The 27,218-nt window shown below is 35.0% G+C and overlaps 1 non-coding gene across 1 annotated transcript; it reads right to left on the reverse strand.

Annotated features, from left to right (window-relative positions):
- Positions 1-6,150: 6,150 nt before the first annotated feature.
- TRNAY-GUA (transfer RNA tyrosine (anticodon GUA)) lies at positions 6,151-6,222 on the reverse strand. Its single transcript has one exon. It is a non-coding gene; the product is annotated as a tRNA-Tyr (tRNA).
- Positions 6,223-27,218: the final 20,996 nt, after the last annotated feature.

Consider the following 27,218-nt stretch of genomic DNA (forward strand, 5'->3'; position numbering starts at 1 on the left):
TTAGGAGAGAGTTGGGTAGTATCGGACATTGGGTAATATCGGACGGTGATGTTTCTTTCATCTGTCACCAGATGATAGTACCTAAGTGACATGGTTACGTTTCTGTACGCGACATCTGAATACTGCTACTACCATCTGGTGATAGACGAAAGAAACATCACTGTACTATCATCTGGTGATAGATGAAAGAAACATCAGTGTCCGATATTACCCAACTCTCCACAATGATTCTGAACTCTTCAATTATGATGCAGGCCAACAGTCGACAAAGTTGAAGACAAGTGCTTTAAAAATGTTGTTGAAAAGTACACTTGTACAGAAGAGCAGTACCTATGTTATACAGTGCGCCAAGGAAGTCTCTCCGCACTGGAGATAGCGGAATGTATGCGCTAGCAACTGCAGTTATCTTAGTAGCTGAAACTTACGCTAGGAACAAAACATAAACTGTGTGCTCACCACAATCGTAACAGATCTCACTTTGACGTTCCTTTCGGTGAAGTGCGGTCGTCGGAACTGGAACAATCATTCTCCTTGCTTTAACTACATTTGAATTTGTGATAGTGACTTTTACTTACCATTAATTGTATCATTATTGGATTTTTAGTAATACTGACATATATATATATATATATATATACTAATAATAAATTTGTAGCCAAAATTTTTCTGGTAATTTCCGATTTTCCAAAAATAATTGATGTTAACCATCCTCAAACCGAAAATCGCTTTTTTGAAATGTTTGTTTGTATGTATGTCTGTCTGTCTCTCTGGATGTTTGTTACCTTTTCACGCGATAATGGCTGAACAGATTTATATGAAAATTGGAATATAAATTAAGTTCGTTGTAACTTAGATTTTAGGCTAAACATGACATTCAAAATACTTTATTTAAAAGGGGGCTTATAAGGGGCCCTGAATTAAATAAATCGAAATATCTCGCTTATTATTGATTTCAGTGAAACAAATTACATATCAAAAGTTTCTTTAAAACTAATTTCCGATAAGTTTTATCCTATATAAAATTTTGATAGGACTGATATTTAATGAGTTTTAAAATTACAATAACAATGCCATCTAAGGCGCTGTACTGAAATAAAAACAAACGATTTCATCTATAAGGGGCCTTGGACAACTACAATCGAAAGCTACTAAACAGCCTAAGATAATGTTTCTGTATTTGTATGAAGTAATATCGGAAGCTAATTAATTATTTAATTATTATTTCACCACTGGAAAGTGTAGTTTCTGTAGATGGACATAATTCTACAATGTTATATACATATAGCAAGTAATATAAAGTATACATATTAAAACTAAATATGTCAATCTTCATTAAACTATGGTTGCATGTAATAACAATTAAAAAACATGTAAAAGGAATTGTCATTGCACCAAATAATTGCTCTCTGGACCAAAATTACCGCATTTTAATTATTTAAATACAATTTAAATTAAGTAACATATTAACCGATTTATCCTTCTATCAAACACGAATGCTCCCTGGATCAAACGTCATAAATTAATTATGTAATTACTTTATATTTATTTCTAACAGGTGCAGCGGAGCGCACGGGTACGCTAGTATATATATATATATATATATATATATATATATATATATATATATAATTCCATAATCTTTGGTTTCTTAATGTGAATTAACAAAGACGTTAATATACAGACCGCGTTAGTTGTTTAGGACGTCTATTAATAAATTGAAAACAACCAACCAACCAACCGATATTGGAAGTGTTTTCCTCGTTCTTGAACGTACAGTTCGACTCTTTTACACTAATTTGCAATCACTTTCACCAATGTATAATCATTAATACAATATGATAAATTTGGGCGGATTAGCAACATCTGTACTTAATCCATTAATTTTAATATACAGAAGATTAATAAAAATGTGTCTGACCAAAAATATGGATTACTCAGCAAATTTAATTTATACAGATTTTAATGTATTGCCTATTGAAGAAATTTATAAATTTAGTTTACTAACTTACTACCAGAGAAATCAAATAAAACATAAATGTAATCGACATGAATATCGTACTCGAAGACAAAAGTCTACTTTCCCATTAATTAAGCCTAAATGTCATACAAGTGCAGCTCGTAAACATGGTGTAGTTTCGGCCCAAGACGTTATAATAAAATTACAAACCATTTTCCAAATTTGAAATATTTTAAAATTGAAGCTTTTAGAAGAGAAATTTGTAAAATTATCCATGAGATACAATATTAACAAATGTTATTTTTTTTACCTTTTATTTCTGTCGAATATATTCATGTTTTTATTGAATATCGCTGAAATATTTTAAAATTGAAGCTTTTAGAACAGAAATTCAAAATGTTCACAGCAAAGAATATGTCTATTATTTTGTAATACACAACACAATCTTTTATATCAGCAGTGGCGGCTCGTGGGTATTGAATTAAAGGGGGCTGCATACAAAAATAAACCAAACAACTTACTTTATTTAAAGATTAGTTCCATGCGCCTTATTTTGTAAGTTGTGTTTAAATGAGACAGGCTCATGTTAGTAGATTTACTGGCATTAAAAGAATACTCCAGGACAAAATTCTGGCATACCAGCGATGCTGATATAACCCCTGCAGTTGCGAGTGTCGTTAAATAAACCATAATTTTATATTTTATATGCAGATTTGAACCTTAGAAATATCTAACTGGCGATGTTGTACTTGGTTTTATAATATATATACATGATACATCAATAAATGAAAAAACTGAGCCAGAAATTGAATTCAGGATATTCAAGAGTACGCACCAGGGCGCTTGCCTCATTTATTGTGATGTTAGATGTTTCAGATTCCATTATGGTTTCAAAACATTCTAGCAATGGCTCCTTCTTCTCATGAACAACATTCCCTGTTCTTATTTTATATCCATCTTGTTGCCCCAGCTGATGGAATTGTATTTGAAACACATTAATCTAATACAGACTGAGTGGAGATCGAGAGAAGAAACCAGGGATACTGAATAAATTAGCAAAAAATATGCGAGCCTTTGTATTTTGTTTAGCGGCTCTTTCCATTATGAGATTCAACTGATGGGCACTTAATTTCACATTTATCCTGAATTGTTAAGGCACTGAACTGAATAGACTGTAAATATTGTACAGAATTAAACATTGTTGCACTTGTTATACTCACAACATTAAAGAAAATGTATTTAAAACTGCGCGCTACTGACAAACTGCTGCAAATTTTGCAGCGCCTGGAAACTCTGGATTCATGGCAAGGGGCAGCAGGGAGGAGGGGTAAAACTAACGCGCAAAGCATCCGAGACGACATTGGCAGCTCCAGGGGATGAAGTGGCTTCACCCTATAGTCCTTGTCTCTGGTTTCACTCTGGCAGCACCAGGGGAGGAAGTGACTTCACTAATGATTGAGTGCATGTCATTGAGAGCGAATTTTTTTTTTAACTCGAGCCGCTAAATAGAGACAGTATAAGAAATGTTTTTCACAACATAAAACGAGACAAGAGCCACAAATGTCTGGGGGTGCTGCAGCTCCGCAGCCCCTCTTCGAAAGCCGCCCCTGGATATCAGTCTTTTATGTGTGTACTGTGGTTGTTGTCCTTGATGCAAAAATAGTACAAAACCACGCGTCATTCCTCTTCGTCAAGCCATTTGGCTCATTGTACAAACTCCTTCCTTATTCACTTAACATCAAAGAGTAGTGACTATCCGGTCACTAGTTAATACAAATCTCTGAAAGTATTACTTTTATCTTCGATCCTTATTAATTACAAATTTCATGTTTATATGCTTAATATTATCTTTCTTTAGATCTAACATTTATCTTTGCAAAATTGTAATCTTTCATTATTCTTGAGAGATTTCAAGAATATACACACGTTGGTGGAGGGCATTTGAAGGATGTTATTTTCAAGAAGTTGTGGTTACATGCAAATGGCATACTATATTGTATGTGTTCATATAATAAAAGTTAATTTAATACAATATCTAAAGTTTCATTTCAATATTCAGAAATCTCACGTTTCTTTGGTACAGTCTATATAGGGCGATTCACGAGGAAAGGTAAAAAATTTAGGATGTGAATTCTGAAGTTATTCTAAATCAAAAAACTTCATATGAATATAGGTCCGTTTTCGAACGGTTACGGAGATATGAATCCTCTAGATTCAAAACCCCCTAAAGACCATTTTGTTTATAATTCATTTATGCCCATATATTGCTTGCTAAGAATGAATTGTAAGGATTTATATTGTTTGAATTCAAAAAGTCACTAAATTTAAAGCAGAAGGTTTGTTAAAAGTCACCGTTAGGTTGAAAATTCCCTCTATTTGCCACCAGTTACTGTCAAAATCCTATAATTTGTGGAAGTGGATATAGGGGATTTTGAATCTATAGGATTCATATGGCTCTTTGATTTCACAAAAACTTCTAAGATTCCACTGTACTAATTCGCATTTTGAGACAGATAACGGACAAATTTAAAGTCTATATTCACGTATGCATACATACCTAATATTCTAGACGTCGGGGTCGATGTTTTCGCACATTTTGAAAGGTACCTCCTTCTGCTTCAATGCATTGTTGCGTTCGGGCGTGAATCGCGCCCATCGCTCGGGAGAGATGCACGTGGCTGTCTTTATGCCGCAAGCAAAATACGGTCAATTAGCGCCTCTCTCGTTTCCCTGTTCCTTTGCTATACCAAGTCTTTCAACCAACCTCATATACAGTAAATACTCTTCGATATGGTACCCTTCTGTTCGGAAAGTACCGTTCATGTTCAGCGACGGCACGCAAGGTACTTCCAGCGCACAAACCATAAACATACACAATATCGGCGTATTCTGTAGTCGAAAATTTATAAGGCATCTTGAAAAACACAACTTAACACTTCCGATAACAGTGCCTGTATAACTACTGTATTGTAGGTAGCTGACTGAAATGCTGTGAACTGATAAGTGATAGCGTATTTGTTGGGACATTTGTAATGCCCCACGACCCGGTTTCTTTCTCTTATCTACATCGCTCACAATGCAGATTCCAATGTTACTTCATTCATTGCGACCTTGACCTTGTGTTAACGTCAGCAGCATATTATAACGTTTGATTCACATTGGGGCGAGACGTTTTACCACAAAAATTCATCTAGCTCCGCCATCGTTCGAAAACGGACCTATGTTCATATGAACTTTTTCACTCAAAATAGCCTAAGATATCGCATCCTAAATTTTTTACCTTTCCTCGTGAATCACCCTGTATAAAGAATCTTTATTTGAAATTGAAACCACAAAATGGACATCACCTCAAAATCTTTGCAGACAATTTCTCCTTACATGTTGTTCCTTGCATAAGATGAGATGCAGGAAATGAGCAACCAAGTACATCCCCAGGTTTCTTTTAGAAAACCTTCGAATGGACGTGTGGGACCATTTGAAACCCCAGCGTCTTTCTGTATTGTGTATTGAATTATGAATAAATACTGTATTTGTGTTACCAGCATAGAAATATTTCTTTCGATTGATGATAATAATTATGATAAGATTTTCATCTATTTAGTGTACTGTACCTTTTCCCAACCCTTACTGAAGGGCAGCTACCCTTCTGGGATATAATACACTGGAAGGAATGGTTAAAGGAAGAAAAGTTCGGAGCAGAAGAAAATATTAGATTCATAGACAACTTTAAGGTATAGTGATCATATACGGAGATTAATAGGAAGGCGGAGAATAGGAAAGACTGAAGAAAGCTCGGTTTGCAGTGAAAGACTTCCCTTGTGCAGAACGCTATGAATGAAGAAATTGATTTCTGTAAATTAAAAATAATATATTTTCCTCTTCTCGTAAATTATTATGAAACATAAAAATCGTTCCACGGACAAGTAGAACGCAATGACATCCGTATAAAATGAGTGTTAAATGAATTCCTTCCGTTTGTTGTGCAAGTTCGCGTCAATTAAACGCAGAGTCATTTGTTTTCATGTTATTATATAATTATGTGATTGAAACGGCGCAAACATAAAACGCATCGTTATTTCAAAACTCATATAATCTCATATATTATTTTAATGTACCGAAGTACATATGATATTTCCATGCAGATATTCTGCGTCATCATACGATGAAAGACTAATGGAACGGAGAAAAATTCTTTCCGGCGCCGGGATTTGAACCCGGGTCTTCAGCTCTACGTGCTGATGCTTTATCCACTAAGCCACACCGGATACCTCCCCGGCGCCGGACAGAATCGTCTCAGATTAAGCTCCAACTCTTGGGTACCCTCTAGTGGCCGCCCTCTGCACTACGTCATAGTGGATAAAGCATCAGCACGTAGAGCTGAAAACCCGGGTTAAAATCCCGGCGCCGGAGAGAATTTTTCTCCGTTCCATTACTCTTTCATCGTATGATGACGCAGAATATCTGCATGGAAATATCATATGTACTTCGGTACATTAAAATAATATAGCCTATATGATATGCGTAAATCACTTCGTGATTTAAGACGGCGCTTATTCCGTCGGATCCAGGCCAACCAGTCATTCATAACGAGTGCACCTCAGCACATGTGTGGACTTCGGTCCTACGTTCATAGACATCTATGACGTAGCGCAGAGGGCGGCCACTAGAGGGAACCCAAGATTTGGAGCTTAATCTGAGACGATTCTGTCTGGCGCCGGGGTGGTATCCGGTGTGGCTTAGTGGATAAAGCATCAGCACGTAGAGCTGAAAACCCGGGTTCAAATCCCGGCGCCGGAGAGAATTTTTCTCCGTTCCATTACTCTTTCATCATATAATCTCGTTAAATGTCACTGGTCAACATGATTTTTTCCACAAAAAAAACTGAATACTCATTCTAGTTCAGTTTTTATCCTGATTTCAAGTATGTAATCAGAATTTCTCCATCGGGCATGTTTTTTTTTTTCTTTTCATGAGTCACTTCTTGTATAATATACCTGTTTATCAGGTTTTCTTAGTCATAACTTTTCTAAGTTATAAGAAGTGAAAATTTTTGGTAAAATGTGGAATTTTTATTCAGATTTGGTTGGAAGCACTAAGTGCATCTCACTGGATGGAAAAATTGTACCATTTGCAATTCCTATTATTTCGAGAGAACAGAAAGACCATTCAACTGCTTGCTATTTCTATTTTTTCATTCATTCATAGTGTTCTGCCCAAGGACAGGTCTTTCACTGCAAACCCAGCATTCTCCAATATTTCCTATTTTCTGCCTTCCTCTTTGTGTCTTCATATGATCCATATACTGTATCTTAATGTCTATCATCCGATATCTCCTTTCGCCCCGATTTCTTTTCCCGTTCACCATTTCTTTTAGTGCATCCTTCAGAACGCAGTTTCTCCTCAGCCAGAGATCCAACCAATTCCTTTTCCTCTCCCTGTATTCCTCTAGATCCTCTATTTCTTTGCATTTCTCTTTCATCCAGTCTTCCTTCGCCTCATCAGTTTCTCCTGTTAGTTCGTTGTTAAGTTTCCTGTAGGTTCTTCTAACTTTTCCTGTGTTGATGGTTTTCCATTTTCTTCTTTCCTCATCTTCTCTAATATTTTCCCTGTGATCCAAGGTTTTTAATTCTCACTTCTTCTTTTCTGCTGTTGTAAATATTTTATGTTAACCAATATTGAAATATTACAATTATTGTATATTAATTTTAATATTGTGACAGGTACTAAAATATTTAATATATTTGTATAAATAAAAAAGTGATATTTTAATTGTTCACTAAAAAAATAGCCCATAAAAACGATTATATTTGAGGTGTCAGCAACATCCGGAGCGATTCTTAATGTTACAAAGTCAGGCGTGTCTGCTTAAGGGGTTAGGTACAGATTACAGCAGTAAAATTTTTTGGAGATAATATTTTTTTCCTCCATTACTGTATCTTGTACAAAAATGAAAATTAGTACCTGTAAAACATTGTCCTTCTGCTATATGAAAAACATATTTTTGTGCGAGATCGTGCGTATTTGCTTGCTTTCCGCACACAACCAATACGCGGCAAGTGTGAAATACCACATTCAGTATTACCAACGTAACACACATAACAATTTCCCTATTCTTACCGCTTAAGCGTCATATTCATTTTACTGCTTTAGGCTTTTAACATATTATTTTTAAAAGACGTTCAATATAATAATAATTATAAATTGGAAACTTACCACTGCAATTTCACCTAAATTGCACTGTTAATTATTATTTTTAAATATTTGTAAAAATTAAGTAAACTCTACAACACCACAAAAGTAACTGCATTTGTAATGCAAGTAACATTAAGGAAGCCGTGAAAAAATCAACAAGATTCCAGACTCATCATAGACTGGGGGGGAAAAAAAAGACAGACGTATATCACGGCCTGCTGGAGTATAGTAAACACAGAAAACATTTTCTAGGAACAATGTTGAAGATAGATATTTTTGTTTTCCAAAGTTGCCGTCATTGAACAGAAACCAAGATGGAGATTTCATTGCAACTAATTAGAAATTCCTCTTTCAGGTATGTAATAAACGATCTTCGCACAAAATAATGTACGATACACGAGCGGTATGTTTGTTTTCATGTTCGAGGAAAAGATTGAAAAAGCGAAACGTAGTTGAGCTTTTTTAATCTTTTCCTCGAACATGAAAACGTCAACATACCGCTCTTGTAACGCATATTACTATTACGATTTAAAAAACACTGTTTTTTTTTTTTCAAAATTCAAAACGGTGGCAGTTCACTATGCTGTGATGAAACAGTTCCCTCGTAACTCATAAGTTGATATCCTTGGTAACTTTTTCATGTTCTCTCTCTTTTATTTTATTGCTAAAACTCATGTTTATAATATCATGCTCTTTCAACTACATTCCTTAATAAATAATATATTTTTTATTTTTCTGTTAGAAGAAAATACTGATATTTGACCATTTTTTAAATGAATTCATTTTTATTCAGACAATCTATCAAAGGTAGAGAAGTGATCTTGCATCATATTGCAGATATGACATGCATAAATACACAGAAAAAACTTCATCACAGAATGTTGGATAGTTTTTGAGTTATGTGGGAAAAGCTTCATCACTGCACAGTGAAATGAATTTTGAAAAAAAAAAAAATACAAATGTTTATTTAATCGTAAAAATATTTTTTTCTTTTCACATAGCAGAAGGACAGTATTTTACACATACTAATGTTCATTACTGTACAAGATAGAGTAATGGAGGAAAAAAATGTTTAATATTTCCAGAATTTTACTGATGTAAGCTGTACCTAACCCCTTAAGGGACTCACGAGTTATATGATTTCCCTTATAAGGAACTGGCACCTAAAATCGAGACTAAGCAGAATGTTCCAAGAGAAATCCAGTACGCACAAATCGGAACCAACGTTAATGGGAAAGAAAATAAACTTTCATAATTATGTAGTTGGCATGAAAATGAGCTCCAAGAAAATAATATTTCTATTTATCCATATGTTGGACGGGGAATAAATTTTAGCTTCCATGAATTTTTTCCCACTTCATGAGTACGAGTAGTAACAACATTTTTAACAATAGCAACAGATTCCACGCTACGTACTCCATTATAACCTTAGAGATCTGGAAAACAAAGAAGTAACTTCTAAAACAGAAAAGTACATAACATTGACTATTACACTTTTACTACGTCACACTAATTTTGACCAATAAAACGGTACGAAAGGACGTCTTTCAACCAATCATGGCTGCTTATCTCACATTTTTATCGTATTCCTAGTATTTGTTTAATTTTATCGCGTCCCTAGCATTTGTTTATTTTTATCACTACCCTAGCATTTGTTTCTTTGTTTGCCAACATTTCAAACTGCACAGATCTTGACGTCAAAAAACAGAAAATTGCAAACCACTCCAGTCGATGCACAGCACTTTCAAAATATGACTCACATTGGCATTCAAGAACAAGAATTAATAAAGATCACTGGCCATAGCTATGCATCTTCCCTGAAACCCTATTTACAAATAAATGAAGAGCACCATTCGGAAATCCTGAATAAGTTGAGGGATACACCATGTACATCAACGAGTTCACTTCTTTTACGCACACGTCCAATGGAACATCAACTGAACCACCAACCACTAAAACATTCCAAACTAAAATTTGAAAATTGTACTTTCAATAATTGTTTCTTTTAAAATTATTCATGTTACTTTTTTATTTCATCATCGTTAATTAAAACGTTTCTTGTTTATTTCATCATCCCTAATTAAAACTTTTCTAACAGTCGTTTATATTATTTGTTATAGCTTCTGCTATATGATATTGTGGATAGCCACGTATTAGAGATTGTTTAATACTAAGATTTATTGAAAATCATCTGTCAAGTGACATTGATTACTGGAATCCGGATGATTGAAGTGGAATGCAAATGTTTTAATAAAAATGAAACTGAATCAACAAAGCCTTCTTGATAGTAACCGTCCACACAGTTCAATGAAGATTCCATAGTTGATAACAAGGAAATAGCTACTGCCATCTAGCGTAATGTTGAAATGGTACAATAATACATTTGAAGACAGTTGTATTTTCGTAAGCCAATTAATATTTCATTGTATTTGAGTATTTTGTTACTTCTAATCTTTATATACTTTCTTCTAATCGTGTAATAGTCAATTAATTCCAACTCGAGTTTTGATTTTCTCTAGATAAATCAAAACCTCTAGTGAGATTACTGTTGATAATTTCGATAATGATGATAAAAATAATTATTATTTGACGATTGCAACTATGAGGACTACTTTGTTTTCTGATCACAAACTCATTTCGGTTGAAGGCGTAGTATACAGACCCACAAATATCTCATTAACTCGTTCATTTTTTGTGCTCCCGTTCCCAAATATCGACTGTTTCCTTCAATAATTAAGGCGTTTAATTGTTTGAAAATATAAGGTACATGCATAAATACTGCTACTTTCGCGTGAGCAACAGCGATACCATCAGATGCCCCAGCACTGTGTCACGTAATGGTACACATATTTTCTAAGCGAATCACCAACCTCAGTCTGAAACGAGATTCCTCATAAGCGACGTCGGAAATTGAGAGCTGCTTCTTCCGAGTTCATTATATTACTTGAAATTTCTTTATATAGAAACTGCGATGTTGCGATATTTGGAGTGGACAACAATCTACATTACTGTGATACAAATTGTCTTGTGTCCTTGTCATAATTCCTTGACGGCCAAACATGAAACGAACTATTCAGATTTATCGAAATGCGTTGCCAGTGCAATATATACCAACAGGAATCGAAGGCAACCATTTCTCTTCTTATTACAACAACACGGAAGCGATTCCGAGGAACAGAGGATATTAAATGCAACGACAACTAAAAGTATAGATTTGGGTTGAGGAAGTCACGAAAGCGATGAGTGAACACATTATATCGTCTATCATGATCCACAGATCTTCAGAGCCTTTCCAAAGAAAAAAATTTCTAAACTACGTCGTGTTTGGAAAAGACGTGGGAGAAATTGTTACTCAAATGGATTTTTTATTTCATGAAACTGTATCTTCTAATCTGGAATGCAATTTTTTCATCATAATTACCGGAAGGTCTGCAGGACATACACAACAAATTGCTGAGGAACTCAAGCCCTTTTTTGTAGCATTACAGAGTTGTATATGTTCTCCTACTGATACCAGATGATACGAGTGATGTGTTAGATCTATAAACATGGGCTCCATACTTGTCAGAGTCAAACTGCAGTGAGAATGTAGATGTTCTTCATGTCGGACATTGGTTGTGGACAGAAGACATTAATAAATGTGATCAGAACTTGATGCCCTCTGTCGAAGTTCCTATGGATTATCATGGTTGTCCATTGATTGCACATTCAACAGATAATGTTTATTTAGTTTGGACGGGTAATGAAGCCGACGATGCAATATTGAACTCTTTGGATTATGAAACACAACTAGTTTCTCTTGTTTGTGAGAAACTTAATGTACAACTTATAATCATTCCGCCGATAGAATTGAACGATAGACAACATCATGATCTGGTTGCTAATGGTCAAGTTGACTTGGTGTTGGTGGATTTACTGTGGCGGATAAAAGATATAAAGATTCCATGGATTATACAGTGACATACGGCGAATATATTAACTATTGGTATGTGCCTTATCAAGAATTGGGACCATTACCCCAATATTTTCGTTGGGTGTCTGGTTAATGTTCATCTTTGTTTATGTAACTCCAGTAATAATTATATTCTTGCAAAGACAACCATGTGTTTTACCAGAGTGGAATCAGGTGAAAATCTAAGGTTTAGTAACATTTTTCTTAACTTATGGGCCGTTATTTTGTGGGGTATCTGTGCCAGATTTACCCAGACGCACGAACACTAGGATATATTTCTTCTTGTTTGTCTTATGTAATGAATACTATATATCAGACGTTCTTCACCAGTTTGCTTGTTGATCCTGGAAAGGAGAGGCAAGTCACAACATTTGATGATATACTACAATCTGGTATAGAGTACGGATATATCAAGGATAAGGATTTAAGTTTTTTTATGCCATTCTGTAGATGATAAGCTTATTCTGCTCAGAATGTCTTCGGAAATAAGCTTCTTAAAGGACGGTAAATCCTTGTGAATCACCCTGCATAGACTGCTTAGTATACATAGATATCAAATCTCAGGAATGCTCTCACATGTCACGTGAAACTACTGATCTTTTCATGGGTATTTTCAGTAACTTTAAAACAACTACTACGATTTCTACCGCTTTTCGTATGATATATTAACACTGAGGTCTCAATAGTCGCAATCAATATTGCAGCTAATTGGGGTACTTAATTATTCAAATTTCTGAACAATATAAAAGTCACGATATCTGATTGGTATATTGCATGATTGTTTTAGCTTCTTCAGTCCTTGAAATGCTGTGTGAAAAGCACTAACGGAAATAAAAAACTAACAGATAATTGCATGTGTCCAACGTATTGTGTACGTGAACAATTCACTTCATATTCGGTTTCGTGACAACGTTGTTTTTCTGTACCGTTGCAGTTCTCAGTATTCCTAAACATACAAAATGTCAAATATTTTCCCTAGGACTGCAACAAATTATGTCGCCTATTTCGTTCATATGACGTCATTCCATTTTCGGCCAATGAAGTGTAATGGAATTTTGAATTCCAACCAATCACAGACATCGCGATAATTTATGCATTTCGATTTATCACTATCAATTTATCGCATGGTCGTTCTTTTGTTTAGTCAGTGTCGCGAACTGTTTCCACGTAAATCGATGAGCATGAATCCATTGTTCTAAATAAAATGCGAAATCCTACTTCCACATCTACATCTTCATCTTCTAATTCCATGTCCATTGTATCTAAATAAAAGACACTTCTTCTTAACAATTGTTCATTTAATTAATATATTAATCAGGTTATTTGTAATTGTACTATAAAATTTTTAAATTAAATTATGATTGCAGGAGATAATGAAAACGTATTTCTGTTATAATAACAAGAGAAAAGTGCAGTACATGTAATTAACATTTTTAAACCTGTATTTCGCTTTTCTCAATTGGCATTACTGAATAACATTCAATTTCTTTATTGCAGTAATCGTTATACATTTATTTCGACTTTACAATGTCTGAATAGGTTAAGTATTCATAAATATATAATTATTAACAGTTTGTAAGCAAATTTTAGGGATATATATTTTATATTTTATTCACGAAATAGTCCTAATAAATGTCACTCGAGGTTTGAGATTTCCCAAATAAATCATTCGCTACACTCGTGGATTTATCGGCAGATCTCTGACCTCATGTGACATTACTATGCAGACGTGGGCATTTAAAGAGATGCGCCGTACTACTCTGATTGCTGCAACACGCATCACCTGTTAACGTAATACTCAGCGGTGGATCGCGTGAAGTATTGAAACACGGAACGTTAAGTAATTAAGCAGGACAAGAAGATACAGTTTTCTACAAATGTTATTTTTATGAATAATGACAATGAAAGAAAACAAATTTTCCAAAACAAGTACAAACTATTTTACAAAAAGCTGAAACTTAACTGTATTTCTAATTTAAACAATTACTGTAAAAACCTTATAAAATGATATAAAACGTACAGTTCCATAACAGTTAAAAAGTAATGCCATAATCTGAACCTATTTGTTTTGAAAGGGTATCAGTCACTAATTTGCATCCTTTGAAAATAAAATTCAGAAACTAAGGAAAAATAGATTCTTAACAAAATATCAAGCACATTACTAAGAAACAGAAAAACAACAATTAGGCTATTTTTTAAACTTCTTACTGTAGTTCTTTGTTGTTTTTGTCAATTTACGTCAATTGACTCATGCCCTTAAAAGAAAGGATTCGTATGTTCTTCTTCGTCACGTAAATCAGCAAGTGTTTCAAAATTTGGAGTTATGTCAGACATTGCAATTGTGAGCTGATAGAATACATTTGCGTCTGAAATGCGTGATCTTGATTTGGATTTTACAATGGCCAACTGAGAAAAAAACTGTTCACAAAAAAAAGTTGAGCCAAACATAGAAGTAATTTTCATAACAAAACTCCGAAGATGTGAATATTTTACTTTGCAAAGTTGTTTAAGCTTATATACATCTAAACCAGCCATATTTGTGCACTTGCACTTGGGGTTTCGCGGCCAGACGCGCTAACCGTTACTCCACAGGTGTGGACTACTATTATTATAAAAAATAAAATAAACAAATTTGTTCCATTAAAACGAGTCTTTTCATAATGTAGCTCAACGTGCTAGTAACATGTTGTAGCATAATAAGCACCTAACGCTTTCCCCTTCTTCGCAACAAAAGAATTCATTTTCCCATTCTTTGTGGAAATAATATTTTTGGACTTTTTTACTTCAGGAGCTGCCTTAGAGAGCGACTTATTTTTTAGTGAAATCCACCGCTGACTGCCAGTACTTCAACCGGTCGGACAGGTACCACAGCTAGGGGTGTGGAGGGAGGGAGATCACGTCCTTGCGTTCGACTCCGTTCGACATGTACTACTGATGCCCACGTATAGACTAATATAAAAATGATCACTTTTATAATCAGCCACTCTTGCTTAACGGTGATTTTATAACGACCCATCTTGTTGCACAATCACAATCACCTGTTACACACACAACTTATTTGTGAGCGAGACGGCAAAGAGGGTATCAGGTACGAGTAGGTCATATTTCCCGTGCTATTTATAACTTACTGTAAAATTTAACATGAAGAAGTGACCAAACTATATCAAAACTTGTAATAAGTGTATCGCGGCCTTTTTTTTTTTTTACAAAAAGACAGAATTGTTTCATAAAATATAATTTGCTTCTTATTTCACAGAAACACATACTGTACATTTCGCGTATTGTACTTCATTTTGAATTTTATCGCGAATTGAAAAATTACAATAATATAATTGAGTCAGGGAAATCATAAACTCCCTAACTCCAATAAATCAAATTTTACAGGAGAGAGAAAAAACGTATTATTTCTTTTACTAACTTTAAATGTTATGTATTTATGTATTAATATTGTGTAAAATTACATTCATTATTAATTAAATACTTCAAAACCTAAATTTTTCCATTATCTTACGCTACACTTTGAAATAAACACTGCTGGACTTCCACAGTGTATGAATTAAGAAAAGTGAATAAATATGAACCAAGTGAAGAAAAGAAATAAGTATATCATAATTCCCTTATGAAACATTGGAATATACGAGAAAATGGAAGTTTATTATTAAGATTAACATTGCTACATATTTTTTTTTTAATTTCAAATGTATGAGACAGAAAATCACAAATTACCATAAAGAACATCAAAATACACAAATAAAACCGCAAACAATATTAAAATGTTAACACACAGCGTATTCCGATTCTCACCGGTCCGGTGGCATCAATGACGTCACGTTGCAACGAAAATAAGGAACAAAACTGCTGGAAGAATCGATGCTGTCATGGCGACTGTGTAAGTGGTTATCTGTGCTACGCTAGCAAAATTTTGCGAAATTTCCGTACTGCCATCTCGTTCAAATAAAAGAGATCATAAACAACTTATTTCTTGAACCGGTAGTAATAACGGGTCCGTTGACATGTTCGCTCATAAGCCATTAACATATTGTTTTTACGTTGTGCTCATTACAAACAATACAGCAGAACACACCGCCATGACACAACAGTGCACGATGTCATTCGTCTGCTAATTCCCGCCCTATACAAGAACCAATCAGATTCACTGATGGCGGCTGATGGAGCCTTCCACTACCTCTGCAAGTTGATGGCACCGATGCGACACCGGTGGAGCATCAATGACGTCATCGGTGGAATTCGGAACACCGTGATGCCATCGGATTGCTCACCGGTGAGATTCGGAATACGCTCACAGTCTCATTTATGTTACAAATACTGTTTTTTTCTCTCACTCTCATGTTCTTCCTGTGCATCTAGATTGTAAATTATTACTATCCGCAAACAGAGTTTGGTAATTCAGCCTACTTTCCTCAAAAATAAACTGCATTAAATTTTGCAAGTCCTTTTGCTTTCTTCTTTCAATGGCAATGTTGAATTGTACTTTAGTTGACTGGGGAATGATGCATCTGTATTGGGTTTCTGGAAATTAATCGACTCGATATTGTGCCCTTAATAGTCTTACTTACATGGATTTCATAGATTTTTTGTGACATTCTGAATGCCGTATCGCATCACTTTATTCAGCTGGTTGAGCGATAGTGTTGCCACCTACCGGGAAATTAAGCTTGGAATGCAAAAACTCTCTTATTCCATGGAGTAAGTGAAATTCTGACTTCCACGAGTTTTAAAACAGCCCCCAGAATGCAGATGAATGTCGATATTAGTGTATTCTTGCCTTCCACGCATGCGGGACAAACTAAAAAGCACCATCCAGCTCATAACTCAATTTCGTCAAAAATTGGAGTTAGTGGGATTTGATCTCCCTGTCTCAATTACTAAAAATGCTTATCGACATAAAATTATTTATTTTGACAGTATTTGCACATATTTCGTTATTACCATGATTGCGAAATCTACCATCTATAATATAATAACAACATAAGTGTATTTTATGCCATCCTATCATTATAAACAGGTTGTTACTACATCCAAAATCGGTCATAATCGCCTCATTATGGCACGCGTGCCAATAATAGCGATGACATATTCGCTATAACGTAATACTGGAACGCTTGCTATCTTGCTTACCGCTTGTACGCGCCATGTAACAAGAAATGAAATGCAGGACAGAAGGTAACGTATCATTTATTTCCAATCTTTAACAATTTTGTATCACTTTTGTAATATCACATAAAACAGTTCTGTGGCTCAGAGAAACTATATTAACAAAATAAAGGAACATTTGTAACATAACTCGCAAGGTAATCCATTTGTCTATCCAGTGCCAATGCCAGGTGCAACTAATCCATACGAACATATGACATATATGGCTCTCTTGCTTTCCTCAAGGCACATTTCACTGACCTTCCAAAATACAATGAGTACTCGGAATCGCTACAACTGAAAGATGCAATTAATGTCATTGACTCGCTTCTACAGAAACAAGTACCAGGACCCGTGGGTGAAGGTCACAACATTAAAACTGAAGAAAGTATTGCAGAGGAATCCAGGGTTTGAAAAAATGAAAAATGTGTGCTCCATTCTCCAGGGGGAAAGCTTCAATTGTCAGTTACCGCTGCACTGGCAGCTATGAAATTTTCACCTAAGACGACATGTGCTATCAAAAGAACCTTTTCGTCCTTCAAATGTATTTTGAGACACAATAGGAAAAACTTCTCAGTCGAGAATCTTGAAAAGTGTTAGGTCATATATTGCAGCCGGAAACAGTACTAGTAAATAATGTTGTTTTGTTTGTTTGTTTATTTGTTACTTTTTAAAATAATTCTTCATAAAGTTTGGACAAATTTAATTCAAAAGTTATGTGTACTATACCTTTTATGTATAGACAATTGAAATGTATGTAGTTATATCAGGCAAATTATATTAGTCAACATGTTAAATGTTACAATAATTTATTCAAACTACAAATAATGTTAAACGAGAAGGAACAAAAATTTCGAATCTTATCAATTTTGATAATAGTTTGGTTCTTGAAAAGGTCAGTTTCGTGGTCCATGTTGCCTTAATAAATATATATTTATTTTTTAAGAATAACTGTAAGGCTGTATTTTAAACGATCTCGCAGTTTTTACGACCCCTTTCACAGATTGGATATAAAACCTTAAAAAAAGGAACTATTTCACCTATTCCAAAAACTAAAGTGATCTCTTTAGAAACCAAAAAATCCGGTCCCTAGTCATGACAGTTAAGCGGCCAAACTTGGAACTACAGTCTTATGTTGCCAATATGGACTACCAAGCTGTCAGGTGATGGGATTAACGTTAGATGGCTGACGTTAAAACATTAATTGTTAGCTATGGATCCCGTATTTATTTCATAATTTCTTTCTTACAATTTATAATGCTAAGATGTCATAAAGTATTGCATCCAAGTCGTGGATAATCTTATTATGACACTCGTGAAAATTGTCGCACATTCACTCATGCCATAATCATCAAGATTATCCACTTGTTGCATAAATAACTAGTACATATTTTTACAGGATTTGGACATATTTTGTTATTATCGTGATTTTGAAATCTACCATCCCTACGTATAACAAGAACATGTTTATTTTAAACACATGAATTATTTCAGTATATATTTCGCTAGCATTAGCTTTCGCTTTTTGTAATCACACTTCTAATATCCAGACTTTACTATTGATAATTGTAAAGCGATGATTGATTCGGAAACCCGCTCCACGAAGTTGAAGTGTCTCAACTGTCAATGGAAACAAAAAATGCGTCATAATGACCAAGGTTTACTTAGACTGTGACACAAAAGTAAACAACGTAACTTTACGAAGACTTCAAATGGTGCCTGCAATGCGCAAACTGTCTGTAATGCTGCATCTTTTATAAATAAAACGCCAGCTTACTGCACCTTGTCACACGTCACAACTGTAGTACGAGGAAAAGTGGTATAAGACAAGTCCAAATTGATTTCTTTTTTTATTATTATTATTTTCAGGTTTATATATAAATTATTAGCGTCCCTTACATATAAATACATACTTTACATATCTGTTGAACGTCTATGTAACTATGTATGTATGCATATATTTATATACAGGCTGTCTGAAAGCGCTTAAGTCAAAATAATACAGATGACAGAGAAGCCTAAAGTGAGTATTTTGAGACGGGAACCAAATGGTCGGAAATGCAAATTTCAGGCGCTACGAGATCTTGAACAATAAATATATTTAAGGAACGTTTTAGTAAGCTGCTTTGGTTTTCGTAACAAATGACTGCATTCCGCATCGACGTTTGGTGGTGGTAGCTTGCAAAACAATGACAATGAACTAAATATTATATTAAACTTCTTTATTAGGATTTTAACGTTTTCAAATTGAAGCAGATATATGAATATACATTATTAACTTTCTTTCATAAGAACAAGAAAAATTTCAACACTTATTGGCATAATTATAATACGAGAAGAATCATATTTTATTTTACAGAATCCAAACGTTCAACGGCTGCTGGCATAAAACATGGCTTTAACTATTGCTTAAAACGTTACAACAAATTAATTTATCAGTATCATATTTCAGCTAACATAAGTATGATTAAATTTAAACTGAAAATTAAAGAAATTATTAAGGGAACTTAACATACGGTTAGATAATTAGTTGTTTAATATTAGTCTTATATGCTTGTTCAATCGTGATTGATTTTCATCATATAGACTCTTTTTTTTGTTAATGTTATGTTTTATTTAACGACGCTCGCAACTGCAGAGGTTATATCAGCGTCGCCGGATGTGCCGGAATTTTGTCCCGCAGGAGTTCTTTTACATGCCAGTAAATCTACTGACATGAGCCTGTCGCATTTAAGCACACTTAAATGCCATCGACCTGGCCCGGGATCGAACCCGCAACCTTGGGCATAGAAGGCCAGCGCTATACCAACGTGCCAACGAGGTCGACCTTTTTTTTGTAATCTGTGCTATTTTTATATGTTTATGTTAATTGTTTCTTTTTCTTCTTCTTTCTGCTCATCTACATTGCGGTTATGAACTCCAGACCACGAGTGTATGCTCATGCGGGGATAAATTCTTTAATTTATATTTCAATTTTGTTTAAGTATCTGACACGTTCATTCTCGTTTTATGTATATAATAGTTTTAATGCATTTTTGTTTCTATTATATTTAATATGAATTTTTTGTACTTTCCTGATTGTAATAGTATTATAAAATCTTTATTAATGAATGTAATTTTGCTTACAACAATAAATACTATATTCAATCATTCATAGTGTTTAGCCCAAAACCAGGTCTTTCACTGCAAACCAATCATTCTCCAGTCTTTCCTATTTTCTACCTTCCTCTTTGTCTCCTCATATGATCCATATTTCTTAATGTCGTCTATCTGATATCTTCTTCTGCCCCGAACTCTTCTCCCGTTCACCATTCCTTCCAGTGCATCCTTTAGAAGCAGTTTCTTCTCAGCCTGTGACTCAGGCAATTCCTTTTCCTATTTCTTATCAGATTCAGTATTATTCTTTCTTCACCTATTCTTTCCAACACAGCTTCGTTTCTTATTCTGTCTGTCCACTTCACACGCTCCACCCTTCTCCATATCCACATTTCAAAAGCTTCTAGTAGCTTCTTTTCACTTCGTCGTAATGTCCATGTTTCTGCTCCATTGAATGCCACACTCCATACAATGCACTTCACTAGTCTCTTCCTCAGTTCTTTCTCCAGAGGTCTGCAGAAGATACTTCTTTTTGTATTAAAAGCTTTCTTTGCCATTGCTATTCTTCTTTTGACTTCTTGGCAGCAGCTCATGTTACTGCTTATAGTACACCCCAAAGTATCTGAAGCTGTTCACGTGCTCTACTGCCTCATTTAGAATTCGCAAGCTTACCTTCTTTACTTTTCTTCCTATGACCATGGTCTTCGTCTTGTTGACATTTATCTTCAATCCGTACTGCTCACAGCTGTTATTTAGCTCCTGTAGCATACCTCTTAGTATCATCTGCTCTTCAGCTAACAACGCCATATCATCATCATATCTTATAGACTTTATTGTTCTTTCTCATACTATCTCTCCTCCCATGTTCTGAAAACAGTTCTTCACTAAATACTCCAAGTAGATGTTGAACAGGGTAGATGACAAAGGACATCCTTGAAGTATTCCTCTCTCTATTTCACTTCCTTCTGACATTTCTTCTCCTATCCTTACTTTGACTCGTTTTTTTATATAAAGGTTAGACCTAGTGAACAGCCTCCTCTCTTTCCAATCTACGCCAATTTTCCTTAGGATTACTATATTAAAAAATTGTAGGTTAATGCAGTATGTATTTGAATGTGAGATAGGTAAGCAATTTTGATTTTTAATAGGTTATTTTACGACGCTTTATCAACAGCTTAGGTTATTTAGCGTCAGAATGAGATGAAGGTGATAATGCCAGTGAAGTGAGTACGGGGTCCAGCACCGAAAGTTACCCAGCATTTGCTCATATTGAGTTGAGGGAAAACCCCGGAAAAAACCTCAACCAGGTAACTTTCCCCGACCCGGGCCACCTGGGTTCGCGGCCAGACGCGCTGACCGTTACTCCACAGGTGTGGACATTTTGAATTTTGAAGAATAGTTAATTATAAACGAATATTACAATAGTGCTGTACAATATTTGTTAATTTATATAATTTTTGCTTACAATAATAAATAATAGGGTAAAATAGGGTCTGTTGGACAGTCGGGCATGTTGGACACTTTGTACTTTAACGTGTTACCTCGCCACTTGTGGGCACCACATTATTTTAGAAATCAATGACGGAAATAGCCCCACTCTTGGCTACTTCCGTCATTGACTTCTAGCAAAATGTGGTGCCCACAAGTGGCCAGGTAACACGTTAAAGTACAAAGTGTCCAACATGCCCGACTGTCCAACAGGCCCTAATTTACCCTATGTTAATAATAAAAAATTATAAGAAGTAGAAATGAACAACATGCATCAAAGCTCAAAGGACAGCGATATAATCTTTCGTTGCTTTTCTTTATCAGTTTTTTTTCTTAGTTTTATTAAATATTTTTCTACTCTTTAGTTTCATTCTTTGTTAAATCTTTCACTGTCTTATTAGATGTCTTTATTTTTTGTATCTTCTTTTGTCCCATTTCATTCATTGCACTTTATTGCAGTCCTTCTTTCCTTATAATTCATTTTCCTCCGTAATCTTTATTCTGTTTATTAGTTAATTATCTCTTTTCTTTTCCTAAGTGTCCAAAGTTTATTGTTTGTTTAATCTTCTCTTGTGCTGTCCAATTTTATTTCATTGTTTCTTTTGTTTTTCCATTTAGTTTATTTTATCGTCTTTTTTTATACGTATTTGTTACCTTAATCTCATTTTCTATTCGCTTCTTTCCTCTTATTTAATATTCTTTGTATAACATTATTTCCTTTTTCTATAATCTTGTTTTCTTTTTACATCTTTTCCCCTCTATTTCTGTCTTAGTATATGTCTCGGTAAAATACTTTTCCTTCCATTTAGTTATACGATAAATTAATTTCTTACATTACTTTATACTTTACATTTGTTTTTCCTCAACGTTTTAATTAATCAACTTCCTTGTTCCATTCTTTATACTTCGGTACTTACTTTCCCACTTTGTCTAGATCTGCCTGCTGCACTTAACTCTGTACTGCACTCACGCGCTCCTCCATTTTCTCTCAGATATGATTTATGTCTCCGGCAGATATTCACGATGCACATAAGGACTCGTCCAGTCGAAGCAATGAGCTGCAGATTTTATTCCTCACTGTCTCATGCGATGCCATGAGCTCTCCAACTCGTCTGCATTGTGTTCTGTGTAGACTCTGTTGCTGTCAGCATGACGCACTATGCAGCAAACACCGTGACTCTTCAGTTAAACGTTTGTGGAAGACGAGAAAGGGAGGAAAATATCGACAACAAGGCAGAAGATGAGGATGAGAGAAAAGGGAGGAAAAAACTATGAGATAAAGATGAAAGCAGGTAAAGGAAAGCATAGACTAGGTTTATGGAAGAGAGGTAAGATGGAAAATCAGAGAACGTAGGAAGAAATGTATAAATAAGACAGAAATATTGAAGGAAAGATACAATAAAAATAAAAAGACAAGACAAAGAATGGATGAAAGAACCACAGAAAAGAAGCTGTAAATAAATAGTACGGGAGAGAGTCAAAAAATAACCTTAATAATTATTTTATTAATTGAATATGTACAATAAGACTACAAACACTTCATCACTTTTACAGTAAACATAGTCCCCATTACGTTCAATGCAAGTGTTCCTGTTATACTATGTTGAAAGTGACGAAGTGTTCCTAGTCTTATTTTACATATTCAATTAATAAAACAATTATTAAGATTATTTTCTGACTCTCCCTCGCACAATGAAAAATAAATGCTCACGAATGAAATTAAACAAGTAGACAGTAGAGAATGAGGAGGGAAGGAGTGTAGAAAGAAAAAAAGAAAACCGGAAAGAAACAGCATGCGACATAAAAGAGAGGAAGGGTAGAAAAAGGGAAGAAAAGCAGAAAGAGAGGAATTCAGAGACGATGAAAGGAAGTCAGAAAAGAATAGAGGAGCGGAGAGCAAATGATGAAAGGCAGACAGGAAGAGGGGAAAGCAAAACTGTAGAGAAGAAGGCTGTAATGGGTAGAGAAAGGCAGAAAGAAATAGAGGAAGACAGAGAGGAAGAGAGGGAGGCAGAAAGGAGGAGAGGAAGCAGATAGGATTAGAGGAAACCAAAATGCAGGAAGACAGAAAGGAATAGAGAAAGGCAGAAGGAAAGAGAAGAAATAGAAAGAAAGAGAGGAAATTAGAAATGAGCGAGGAAGTCATAATGAAAGAGAGGAAGTTACCTGCTTAAAAAGGAAGAGAGGAAGGCAGAGTAGAATACAGGAAGAAATAGAGGAAGTCAGTAAGGAAAGAATTTTAGTTTCGTCCTTCAAATATGCAGAAATTTGATCCGAACAAATGAAACATTAATAAAATTCATTTGCAGAACGAAAAGTCATATCTGTTACAATCAGATTTCTGCACAATTAAAGGACAAAACCAAAACACTTTGAATCATTTATTATTATAATACCCTGCTCTCTTAAACTGACTCAGCATATTGCAATTAAATCAATGGTTTCCCAAAACACGCTGTGAGCTGTTTCATATTATGAACCAATTTTTATCTCGGAAATGGAGCAAAAACCAGAAAAATTGTATTAAACTTTTTGGTTTGAAATATCTCAAAGAATAACCACCTGAAATTAAGGTCATTACTTGCTATTCACCCTGTATAAATATATTAAAATTGCTCAATTTGTGATATCCACATTACATGGATGTAAATGTTGACATATCATATCATATCATATCATATCATATCATATCATATCATATATCATATCATATCATATATCATATCATAACATATCATATATCATATCGTATCGTATGTATATCCATATCATATAGTATCATATATCATAGGCTATCATATATTATCATACCACACATATATATATATATATATATATATATATATATATATATATATATATATATAATCATATCGTATCATATATAATATCATATTATACTTCATATATCATATCATATCATATCATATCATATATATCATATTATGGCCATATCATATCATATATTATGTCGTATCAGGAATCAGGAATCCGCCCGAGCACGAGTTCTACTCTCTCAGGGGCGAGCTAAAGTTTTTCTGTTTATATTATATCTTATGTCAGAATTATTTCCAAAATAAATATCACATATCATATATATCATATCATATCACATCATATCATATATCATATCATATCATATTTCATATCATATATCGTATCATATATCATGTAATATCATATATCATATATAAGATATCTAAATTGCTGATAATAAGAATTACTTCAAGATAATTTATCACGTAAACGCTGCCTGTTCGATTAAAATATTACGTAACTTTCTATATTTTCTTTTACTCTAATTAGCTGAAACAAGTGAAATTCTGATACATTTATCAATTGCAATTTAGGACCAAACGAAATGAAGTATAAACTGGATGGGGACAAATATATCGGGACGAATGTGTTTTGGATCAATTGAATGGGACCAAATCGTCGGACATCTTCTATTCCATGCCTTAACAGGACTGGCAACTTCTGCGAGGAAGGCATGGTAAGGCTATTACCAGTCTTTAAAATGCACCACCATGAATTGAATTTGAACCTGCGAACTCTGGCTACAACGACCTAGAACGGTTATTGGAGCCTAAAACAGTAACGGATTCTCTGCGATAAATCTCAAGAGCAACTGTCATGTCTATAACAGAGCGGCGACACAATGAGTAAAGCGCATCTTTATTCAAATACCTTCATCCCTCTTCAGCCCGAAATATATTTTCATTTTCTCCTCAACTCTAAAGAATTAAGCAAGTCGAAGCTGGGAAATCTCATGATTCCCGACATCCATTTCCGGGATGGAAAATGAGCTTTTCCGCCATGCCCCTTATACGTCTCTGTGTGTGTGAAGACATCTCACCCATTTAATTTCCTTTATCATCAATTTCTCGGCGCTACACCCCTCCCCCGCTCCTTGTCTTCATCGGTAAAAAGGTCACGACTCCAATAATGGCGTATTACCGAATTGCAGCCCTCCCACCCCCGGCCTCGCGACGCCGCTCCCGGGGGTGTGCACAGCCGCATGTGATGACATCTTGTGCTGTTAAAGTGGAAGCTCCCGTCCACGCCGTTCTTTCGTTTCTTACAGTAATGCTAGCTTAACTTGTTGCAAACCTGCCTTCTTTTCACACTTGCACCACTCGTTCTCGTTATACCAGAGTGATTTATATAGAACTGACACATTTCTTTCTTTAATTATTCCGTTGGAAATTCATTCAATGAGCCAATTTTAGCACCAAATTAAGCAGAATGTTCTAGAGTTTCGATTCCTTGTCACTAGATGCGCAGATGTTTATGTTCTATTCCTATTGTTGGCAGCACTGTCCCAATTTTAGCACCAAATTAAGCAGAATGTTCTGGAGTTTCGATTCCTTGTCACTAGATGCGCAGATGTTTATGTTCTATTCCTATTGTTGGCAGCACTGTCCCAATTTTAGCACCAAATTAAGCAGAATGTTCTGGAGTTTCCATTCCTTGTCACTAGATGCGCAGATGTTTATGATTTATCCCTATTGTTGGCAGCTGTTTTCGACATTTTGTGTCAACGTGAAAATGCAGTACACATTAAATCAACGACTCTTCCTTGTGAAGCAATACTGGATTACGAATTCAATTACAGCTACTCAAAGGGCATACCAGAGAGAATTTGGTGTTCGCAATCCTCCCAAAAGAAACACAATACTGGGACTGGTAAACAAATTGGAAACAACTAGATCTCTGGTGAGTGAAAAGGGCAAGCATCGTTCATCTAGGCTTCCCACGGTTATTGTTGACGTAAGAGCACGACTGGAGCAGTCACCCAAAAAAAAATCATTAAGACGTTTGTCGCAGGAGTCAGAGTACACCTACTCAATGTGTCAGGGAGCTGCGAAAAGTGCAGGCCTAAAGCCATATAGGGTTACGGTTGTTTCTTTGACGACCGAATAATTTCCAGGAACCTGTGGCCACCGAGATCTCCGGATTTGACAACGCCGGACTTCTTTCTATGGGATTACTTAAAAGACAGGGTTTACGCCACACGTCTCCAGACATTGACGATCTGAAGCACAACATCATACAGGAGATTCAAGCTATTGGACAACAGAGTCCTCCAACGAGTGGCCAGTAACATGGAACGACGTGTTGAGTAGTGCCTTATGCAGGATGGAGGACATTTTCAACTTTTTCTATAGAGGTAAATAATCTCCCAAAAGTCCTCTACATTTTAGGTATAATAAGTTGTCGCTAGCACTATTCGTTTTGAAACAATTAATGAAAGAAATGTGTCAGTTCTATATAAATCACTCTGTAGATTACTTGCATTGTTCGCTAACAAAGTAATTCATTTTCTCTCTCGGTCTGTCTTCCTCTGAAAACAACAAGTCACTGTCTCTCTTATTTGGT

The sequence above is a fragment of the Periplaneta americana genome, chromosome 9 (genome assembly GCF_040183065.1).
Source record: "Periplaneta americana isolate PAMFEO1 chromosome 9, P.americana_PAMFEO1_priV1, whole genome shotgun sequence".
NCBI classification, from domain to species: domain Eukaryota; kingdom Metazoa; phylum Arthropoda; class Insecta; order Blattodea; family Blattidae; genus Periplaneta; species Periplaneta americana.